Source organism: Bemisia tabaci, chromosome 10 (assembly GCF_918797505.1).
Source record: "Bemisia tabaci chromosome 10, PGI_BMITA_v3".
Classification (NCBI taxonomy): Eukaryota; Metazoa; Arthropoda; class Insecta; order Hemiptera; family Aleyrodidae; genus Bemisia; species Bemisia tabaci.
Window position 1 is genome coordinate 25,966,597 of NC_092802.1, and position 10,317 is coordinate 25,976,913.

Sequence of the window (10,317 nt, forward strand, 5' to 3'; positions counted from 1 at the left end):
AAATTCCATGTGAAGGGTCAGCAATTTGAAATGTAAAAAAATTGCAACTTAATTGAATTTTACCGATTGAAATAAATTTCAGCGAGAAGAACCCCTTCAATTAGTAAGTAGACTACATGCACGACACTTTGATGCCTACAGTAATAGTACCCATGAGATTGCAATTTATTGAAACCTGTGCTACCTGGGAACCCGACAGAGTTGAGGATTCTTTTTCGAAATTGGTCCATTTCTTCTTTGTTAAAGCGTCAGATGTGAGTGGAAATGGATTTAAAGCAATGATCTCAAGCGCATTTCTTTGCTTTTGGTGATTTCAAAGGTCTGCGCTTTTGCGCGAAGGCGGTACCTAGGCATGATCTCTACATTAAAAATGGGTATTGCCTACTATTTAGGCTAGAGCTCTTGTATAACGTGTTTCCATGAAGAGGTAGATCTTTGAAACCACAATGATGAATAAAAGCACGCTAAACACATTTCCTCAGAACCCATTGTTCACCGTGGTAAAAATTGGCGATGAGAGCTGCGTTTCAAAATACCATGGGAATTCTTATAGCCGGCTAAAAAAGACTACAGAAAATCATACAGCTGGCTGTTGAATGCGGAGAAAATCATACGGGCGGGCTATACGAAGCGATAAAAAATTATGCAGCCGGGCTATAGTTTCTATCGCTGGGCTTTACACTTTATCGCCTGGCTGTTGCTTTTTCGCCATCGATTATAATAGGCTATTAGAAATTGTGTAGAAATTCGTGTGGTTTGGAAATCATCAAGTTTGATACGGAACCACCTTAATATTTACAAAACATACATTATATTTTCCTTCAATATATATTTTTTTCATCAATTAAAATGAGAACAATCCCTAAAGGATGTGCAAAAATTTCAAAATCATGAGTTGAATAACGCTGACTCCGCCGGATTAAATATTAGAGCCTAATACAAAGCGGAGCGGCGACGCACTGGCGCCTTCAAACCTAACAGGGATACTTCACGCATTGCGCAACGCGTGAAGTATCCCTGTTAGGTTTGTAGGCGCCAAAGCGCGCTAGCTGCCCGCCGGCCGCGCTAAGGTACCTAAGGTAGGTATAGCACTTTAACTTCCGAAAACTCTGTAAAACACGGTTGATTTGTGTCTTTAAATGACAATTTTTCAGCGATGATTTGCAACGGCGCGAGTGGACACCTTAATGAAAGACTGCAATGCCAACTTTAAGTTACTCACTGAACTTACTAATGGTTTCAGTGATAGTTGTTTCCAGAGTCTGACTCATATGGTCGATGGCATAAAGTGCTGGGATTCTGGCTTGTTGATCAATCACCATGTCTGATCTACCGGCCTGGGGGAAAAGTCCGTACCTATGACCGATCAAATGTTGCTACATCTCTACGAATAAAATACGAATTTTCTGAAGAACTTGTGCTGTTTTTCCTCCGATGCAGAGTGTGCACACAAATTTTATATTACTGCATCTAAGAGTGCTTAAAGAGCTGATTTCACAGTAGGTATTTTTTCTAATATGGGAAATAGTATAAAAACAGATTTAAAAGAGAGTAGATGCACCGCCTAGTGACGTCATCTGGTGGCATTTCCCATTTAAACACACGTTTTTTTTAGCAGATTAGATCATTTTGTCATATCTCCTACAACCATTTTTCCATTTTGATGGGGAAACTGCAAAAATGCGTACTCGGTTTTCGGCGTTACAATCTTCTGTTTCATACTTCAATTTCTACAAGGAAAACTACTGAACGTCATTTTTTGAAAATAATTAAAGTGATTTTCCTTTCCTTTATGAAGAGTGTTCTGTGAATATTTCGAGTCATGATGTTGGCTCAGATTCATTTTAAAAAATGAAATGGGAGCAGAGATTTCGGAACATCGCAACCGAGATGTGCTTTTAGCAGTTTCACTGTGATCGATTTACGAACCTAGGGAATCTTTGTGTTCATTTCTCTCGGTAGTTTCCACTTAAACATAAAATTAATCGAGTTTCAGGCACCTGCAAATTCTCCTCGCAATGGCGGATAATGTTATTCACATACTACTCAAGCCGCTGGAAGCGGTATCGAAGGTGAAGCCTGATACAACTATTACTGCTCTGCGGATGCCTATATTGCAGATACACGAAGTTGAAGGCGTTTTAGATTCCCTTGCATCTATCGATCTCTCGATCAGTAAAATGGACTGCATTTTGCAATTCGGAACTATAAATTGCGGCTTCTCTGGAAAAACACTTATGCGCATAGGGACACAAATGGCACATACGTTGTTTTTGAAACCGGACTAGAATTTATACTTCCAAATTGCAAAATGTAGTCCAAATGATGGGATAGATGCAGCGATAGAGAACCACTGTTCACAGGCGCTAGGTAGGTATGCAAATCGAGGACTAACGAATACCTACTACAGTCTAACTGACAATTGGACTGCATTTTGCAATTTGCAGCTATAAATTCTTGCTCATCTAAAAAACACTTATGTGCACAGGGAAACTGATGGCACATGTGTTGTTTTTAAACCGGGCCGGAATTTATAGATAATAGTTGCAAAATTTAGTCCAATTTTGGCTAAAATAAGTTTGCAACTTTGCCGAATTCAGCACTGTAATATACGCAAGCTAGTGATTTTAGTTTTTTTTTTCAATCCTGTAGGGGAGCGCTTCAATGACGCCGCAATGTATAAAAAAATTGTAAATCTAATCTTAAAATTACAAAAATGGCGAAGTTTTCTCTTTGTTCTGCAGAATCGCTGGTTTGCAGATAAGTGGTATTGTTCGTTAGCCATTGATATGCATCTAAAAATTCGTAGTTTTCGGTTCGAGAGCACGCAGCTTCAATCTAAGGTTGCCAAATTGACTCGATAAGCAATTGAATTCTTTGCTGGAATATAAGAATAAGTATGGTGACACTCTCTCTTGGGTTTCGAAATTCACCGCCTTTTCAGGGTTTGTTAACGTTAAATTTCCAAACTTTTCAACATATTTTTTTGACATACATAATTTCTAGAGGAAATGATTTTTACAAAAACAATTTTTTGTGCAAAGTTCTACACGACTGAAGAACAGATTAAAATTCGAGAGCTCAAGGACAGCAGTTCTCATTTTTGTCCACAAAGCGCGTGGGTGCCGGAAAAAAAAGCACTGCTTCGGCTGGAAGAAATAAGAATTTCAAGGTTCCGCAGTGAAAGTCTCCTTCTTTCTCGTGAAATACCCTGGGCCACGATTTCCTCCGATTCATCACCTCAGTTTTGAATTTCCTTGTCCTAAGTCTCTTAAAATGATTGGCAACACAACTCTTCCTGGCCTTCGGGTAATGATTACCTGGAACTCACCCTTGAGGGACCGTTCATAAAATAAGTAAACGTTTAGAAGGGGGGGGGGGAAGTCAGATTATTGGAGTTACATTTTTTGGAACGGTCCCTGAGCTCCTCCTTCAATATCAAGTTTATAAATTTCAGAAATTGTGATGTCGCAGAATTCACTTCTTAATATAAGATGTTTCTTTAAAGAAAAACAAGAAAACTAATAATAAAAGAGAATGTGCTCATACTTAACATTTTGGCCAGTAAAAAGGCTGAAAATCTGAGAGGAGGACAAAAAATTAACGACTTGCTGCATTGCCAAAACTGAAATCATTTATTTAATTTTCAAGATGAGGTACATGAATACATTAAAAGACGACAGGAGCAGAAAGTGAACCAAATACAGATTTCAGAAAAAAAGAGATTAAGGACAGTTTCATTACTTGTTCTCTGATAAGATGTGAATATTTTCCCAAAGAGGGGCTAGGTACATTGGTTAGTTTTTTGGCAACTACTGAAAATTTTAGGCGACAACTTGCATTTTACAGGTAGGTACAGTATTTTTTAGTAATTGAAAGATCGGATAAGTTTTGACTTGACACATCTGATTACTGACATATTTCAATCTTGTGAGATGTGAAAATGAGAAACAGTACAAACAACTTGGTCTGAAGAATAAAAAACTATTTTATTCTTCACTCTCACTTTCTTTAGCTAACACAAAAAGAAAAAAGGGCTGCGTGCGTATCAAATACGATCTATAAATATCATAAAAAAACTAGTCATCATGTAACCTCAAAAAAGATGGTCACACAGGTGTACCAACTGTGTGAGAAACATACTGTGCTAACATGGTAGAAATGCATGAATACACTAGATTAACACCTCTCCTCGATCTACAATCATTTTGCGACTGTGAGAAAAATTTGTTGATCGCTACAGCACAAAAAAAAAAAAAAAAAAGTGACAAAGCACATTGCTTGACATTTCAACGCTTAGCTTCGCAATAATAATTCTAAATCTTTAGCGTAAGGTGGGAATGAACTTACTTAGGACTAATACAAAGGAGATAATTCATGTTCTAATAGGAAAAAGCAAATTGACGGTACACTACAGGTGAAAAATGATGAATTTAATTTTCGTCTCTCTTTCAGCAATAGTGAAGAAACCGTGAATGCAGTTGCAGATCACCTACCCGAAATTGTAGATCGCACAGAAAATGACATTGAGCCACTGCCTCCTGTAGAAAACCAAGGTGCAACAGCAGTTGATGCTGGCATTAGGCGCTCTAACCGTGACAGAATTGCTAAGCCATTGTGCAATTTACCCTGTTGCAATTCAACACAAGTGGACCAACTCAAAGATGTGCAAATACCGAAAACCTATGAAGAGGCAGTTACTGGACCACAAGCTGATCATTGGAAAGATGCCATCGATTTGGAGCTTCAAACCCTATCAGAACAGAAATCCTGGATAGTTGTTAAGAAACCTATAGAATGGGGTATGGGCTATACCTATGGGGGGGGGGGGGGGCAACTTATATCCTGATGAAGAAACATTAATTACAGAAGACTGTTCTGGCGAGAGTTGCATATTCGAGTGGAAATACAGTAACAAAGTTAATCTCCACATTTGCAACAAAGTCGTTTTTGAACAGAAGAATGGAAACAAAATAACGATACTTATCAATCAATTGGAAAATCATTTGAAAAACACCAAGAAGTATGTGTTTCCGCCCTTTGATAAGACTGTGTTTTGCAGCCGTGGCAAATATGGTGAAAACATTTGCGAGGGAGTTTCCTAATGCCGTCCCGGAATTTGCCACCCCAGAGGAATGGGCTGTTACAGCAAGATGCTTTTCGTATTTTTGTGTGGGTTTTAGAAGTTAGAGCATTTTTGGAAGTTCATAAGAACTAGTGATGTTGGTAGAATGTATGTTGTAGAATGTTGTTGAACAGTGGAGGCGTTCTGCCTGAAAGAAACAAATACGATACCCATCACCAAGGAATGGCACGAAGAATCAAATAGCCTATGGCTCGGCATTGCAGAGGAGTTTATATGTCCCCGAATTTTGAAGATGCACCACAAGAAACAAGGATTAGAGTACCCGTATGGTTACTTGGTAATAAACATAGATGAAATGGAATATTACATACTTTGCGCAGCAAGCTGTTGCTACTTTAAATATTTATCAGGTGAGAAAGAAAATAAAAGTTCAAAGAGTGGTTGTGGAATTTCAAGAAGAATTAGTAAGACTGGTACAATTGTTAGAAAAATAGTGAAAAAGTTAAAAGGAAATGTGTGTTCATGTGATATTGTAGTATGTAAGCTATATCAGGGTTCAGTAGATGGTAGAAACCATGACTCAATTTTTTGGGAGCTTGCATGGAAGGCACCTGAGTCTACGAGGTCTCCTCTGTTGTAATGTGGGCTTAATTTCTTCCATAAATTTCGTATATCTTATGAATGATGCAAATTAGTTCTTGCAGTTTTTTTGCCTAATTATCGGTATTTTGCTTAAAGTATTTTTATCTATATTACTCAATTAAAAGCTAAACTATTGTCCCTGAGCTTATTCCTATTAATCTTACTCCTACTAATCGGCGCGTGTGCTGTGTTCCTCTGTCACAAGAGCGCTTCTGGACCATCGCATGAGCTGCAGAAGGCGTGGATTCACATGTGAATCAGGGCTCACAGGAAAATCGAGGCACACTCCTGGGTGGAGGGCGTCTTTCAGAGAAAAAGAAGGAACGAGAAACACCGCTATGCTGCTAAGGTTGTGCAACCTTATCCTTTGCCTTAAATCTACTGTTATTATGCCAAGAATATGAAATTTACATGGTGATTTTTTTTGTTTCTTTTAGTTTAAAATGTTCGTAAATAACCAGGTTGTTCTACCAAGTCGCCCAATTACGACACCACCGCGCTCCCCCCCTTCCCCCCCCCCCGCGAAACTCGTCAAGACTTCGTCCTCTTTTTATTATATATTAGATCAATCGAGCATCCTCTTTATAACAATATTCGAGATGTGTATGTTACGCAAACTAGCCGGACTCAGATAACAGTTCAAATTCCTGATGGGGCTCAACATGTTATCTTTTATAATTCGATCACCATGCGCCTGCCTGCCCTGAAGAGGCGATTATCCGCCATAGTGCAGGCAAGTAGCTTATTACTTGCAGCGTAATGCCTTTGCGTACTGTCCCTAGGAATGCGGAGGCAAGCGGTGGGATGCAGGGACGATTGGCGATCGCTCATCGATTCGTGTGCATGCACCTTGAATTACCTGGAATAATGTTGAAGGAATTTTTTATTATTTTACTGAGCGATAGGAAGGATGAAGATCTGAGTGAGAGAGACAAATTTCTTAGAAAAAGCCCTATACTTTCAAAAGCCCTCTTTATAAAGATAAAAATACCATTTTTCAGCAGGTAATCAAGTTTTTAACGAAGAAGGATACTTTCAAAGCCTTCTTTATAAAGATATAAATACCATTTTTCAGCAGGTAATCAAGTTTTTAACGAAGAAGGATACTTTCAAAACCCTCTTTATAAAGATATAAATACCATTTTTCAGCAGGTAATCAAGTTTTTCACAAAGAAGGATACTTTCAAAGCCTCCTTTATAAAGATATAAATACCATTTTTCAGCAGGTAATCAAGTTTTTAACGAAGAAGGATAATTTCAAATTCAACTATCCTGTAGATATTCCCGTTCAGGCAGAGTAAATGTTCCCTCTCAGCCAGGACCTGATAATTGTAAGTCCAGCCATCCCATCGATATTCTAGAGAATCTAACACCACGTGCTTCCACTCAGCCAGATCCCAGCATAGTAATTTGAAACCCAGCCCATCAGTATTCCTTCCCACCCAGCCAAGTCCAAATGATATGAAAACCCACCCAGCCTGCCAATTCTAAAGCAAAGCTAGACTGCTTACCTGTAGCCATAATCATTAATGGTTTCAGTTTTCTATATTTATCTGATCTTTATGCTGCTCAACCCTGGACGAATCAAAACCAATTTTGTCAACTCCGTTTGACGGTTGGCAACTGCGCTTCGTGACGCTCGGTTGTGTTTTTGTCAGCTCTCCGAGTTTTAACCTAAATTCGGCTTTATACTGCTCAGACTTTGTTCTTTTTGGTATCAAACCCTTCGGTTTTTGCTCTTTTTCACCATAGTGAACTCCCTTTGACTCTCTCTGTCCCATAGGGACCTTAATTTTGTGTTTCTTTAAGTGCAGTGAAGTGGGTTAGAGTGTTGCGCAACGTCAAAATTGCCAACTCTACCCACCCACTCGACCCACGGCGTAACCGACTGCCCTTCAAAAAATTGCAGTTTGAGAAGATATTACCTTCACGAGAATAGAGGCATCAAAATGGCCTCAAAACCCGTCAACAAAGCCACATATGGCGCTTCATCCTCAACTCCTGAAAATATTTTAACTATTGAAGGAGCAACTGAGGATGAGTCCAGCACTGACGTGACATTGACAGCAAATTCAGGCGATTTACCGATCGAGACCCTCAAGGATCAATTGGAAAAAGTCATCCACCATCTTGGAAAGAACATTGAACTTTTGGAAAAAGGAGATTTAAATGACAAGGACAAGAGACTTACTATGAACGCAATTGAGATCGGTAAACAATCTGAGAAAGAACTTCGTGAAAAGATTCAAGAAAAGGGAAATTCAATTCCTATGAAATCGGTAGAGGCAGAACTCGGAATTTCCGAACACAACCTCTCCTCAACATCACGGAACATGAGAAACATTCTGGAATTAGAGGAAATGGAATTAAAAACCACAGAAGACCTGATAATCGAATATAAGAAGATTATCTCTAATAAGGAGGAGAGCATGAAGGATCAATCTCTATCAACAGAGACTCTTTCTGATATTCGGGAAAGCCTGAAGATGTTATACGCTTCACTCGAAGAAAAACAAGCACTTAAGGAACAACATGAAAAGCAGATAGTCTCAATCAAAGATACTATCTTAAACAAAGAAATTGAAAACATCGGAATCCAATTAGCGCAACTGTCAGATTCATGTAAAGACAAGAACATTTCGGATAGAAAACGTAACGAAATAATGCAAGAACTAAAAGAGCTTGAAGATAAGAAAGAAGTACTTACCCAGAAATTCTCGTATTTCGATCCTATCATAGCAGCTCAATTCCGAACTTCAACTCCAATTGAGCCCATGGAAATTGGAGAGGAAACAAGAAGAAAAAGGATCGCATCCACGTCGGAACTCAACAGGAGTTTTATTGATACAGATCTTTCACAAGCTGTGAAAAAGCTCAGAGATGGTACCATTACCAGTTATTTAACATCTAAATTCAAGAATTCACAGGAAAAAGATGATGAAGACTTCACACTAGTCACTAACAGACGTAGAAAGTCACATCAAACCAAAAACGCTTCAAACAGCCAGCAATCAAGCAGAAGTTCAAGTACTTCAAATACAAAGATCCCTAAGAAAATTAAAACAAACCAGCAACAAAAGGACAATCAAACAACATCTCCAGATTCAAAGACCTCTAATCCTGAACCAGATCAACAGCAGATACCCTTGCCTCCTAAAAACTTGGACATAGCCACCAACGATATACGCTCGATTATGATTTCCGTCTTAAACGAATCTCCAGTACTCAAGGACCTCAATAATACCTGCACACAACTTAAGACCGAAATTCAAGCAATTAAAAAATCAGCAGATACTCTACACAATAAAGTCGATACACTTATGAAAGGCTCTGCTGATGATAAAACTATAAAATCGATATCAGACAAACTCGAAAAACTCGAACCTAAGAAGCTCGAAGATACACTCAATAAGGTTCAAACAGTTGCTGCGAGCTTCTCTGAAGTGACAAAATCCATAAAAGGCAAGAGAAAGCTATCTCACAAGCTTGGCAAAATAAAACTGCCAAAGCAGCTGAGATAAACTACCAACAAAAGGATCATAATCGCTTTAAAATTTTAATTCAAGCGAATGATGAAAAATCTACCCTGGGTTCGGAGGAAATTGAGAAAACAATGAAAATGAAGATTCCTGTTAAGAAAATCTCAGATAAGAAAGGAAAAATACTTGGAATTCGAAGACTGAAAAAGGCAATCTGCCTAGAAGCCACTGCTGATAAGAAAGAAGACATCATCGACATGTTTAAAACCGATCTTAAACAAGCAAACCTGGAAGTAAAAGAAGTCACCAAGGACATTGTTACAGTAAAAATTGAATCAGTACCTCAAGAAACAACGAACGGAATGATCTGCGAAGAACTTACAAAAGGAATAGACTCGAACAACATCCCACTAGAAAAAGTCACAGATAATATCCAATTCCTGCGACGAAGAAATGCAAAACAATGGGGAAGATCTATAGTATACGCTCGTCTTGGAGGTGAAATAGCTGACCTTATCATCAAGGAAAAGGAATTTTATATGGGATATTCAGGAAGAGTCAGAAGTACACCATCTATCTGCATTATGGCATGTGGAAAATGTGGGGATTTTCAACACTCACAGCGATTCTGCGAAGCTGAGAACAAGATCTGCTTCAAATGCGGTGCCTCAGATCACGAAAGAGGAAAATGCAAAACTACGGACCAAAAATGCCTATTATGCGCACGCCATAAACGCCCCTCTACTCATGGTTTTATGACGTACTTGTGCCCACTATATAGAGAGGCCGTGGAGAAACAATTGGCTAGAGAGGGAGTTGGACTGAGAGAGAGAACTCTGGAGGGGTTCATCATGGAAAATGATGAACTCACATCCATCTAAACATGCTCCTCAAACGAAAAACTCTTTCGACTTATTGTTAGAAGAGGAAGAAGATCCCGACGAACCGGAATACATCCCCTCACAGAATTTCCCAACCAATTCTCGATTGATTACTTTGGATTTAATGCTCAAAATGAGGACGACTCTTTATTACCTTCCGATCAATCAACAAAGGAGATAAAATTTTTTATCAAAAACAGCTCCACGGGAAACTAAGAACCTTATAAAG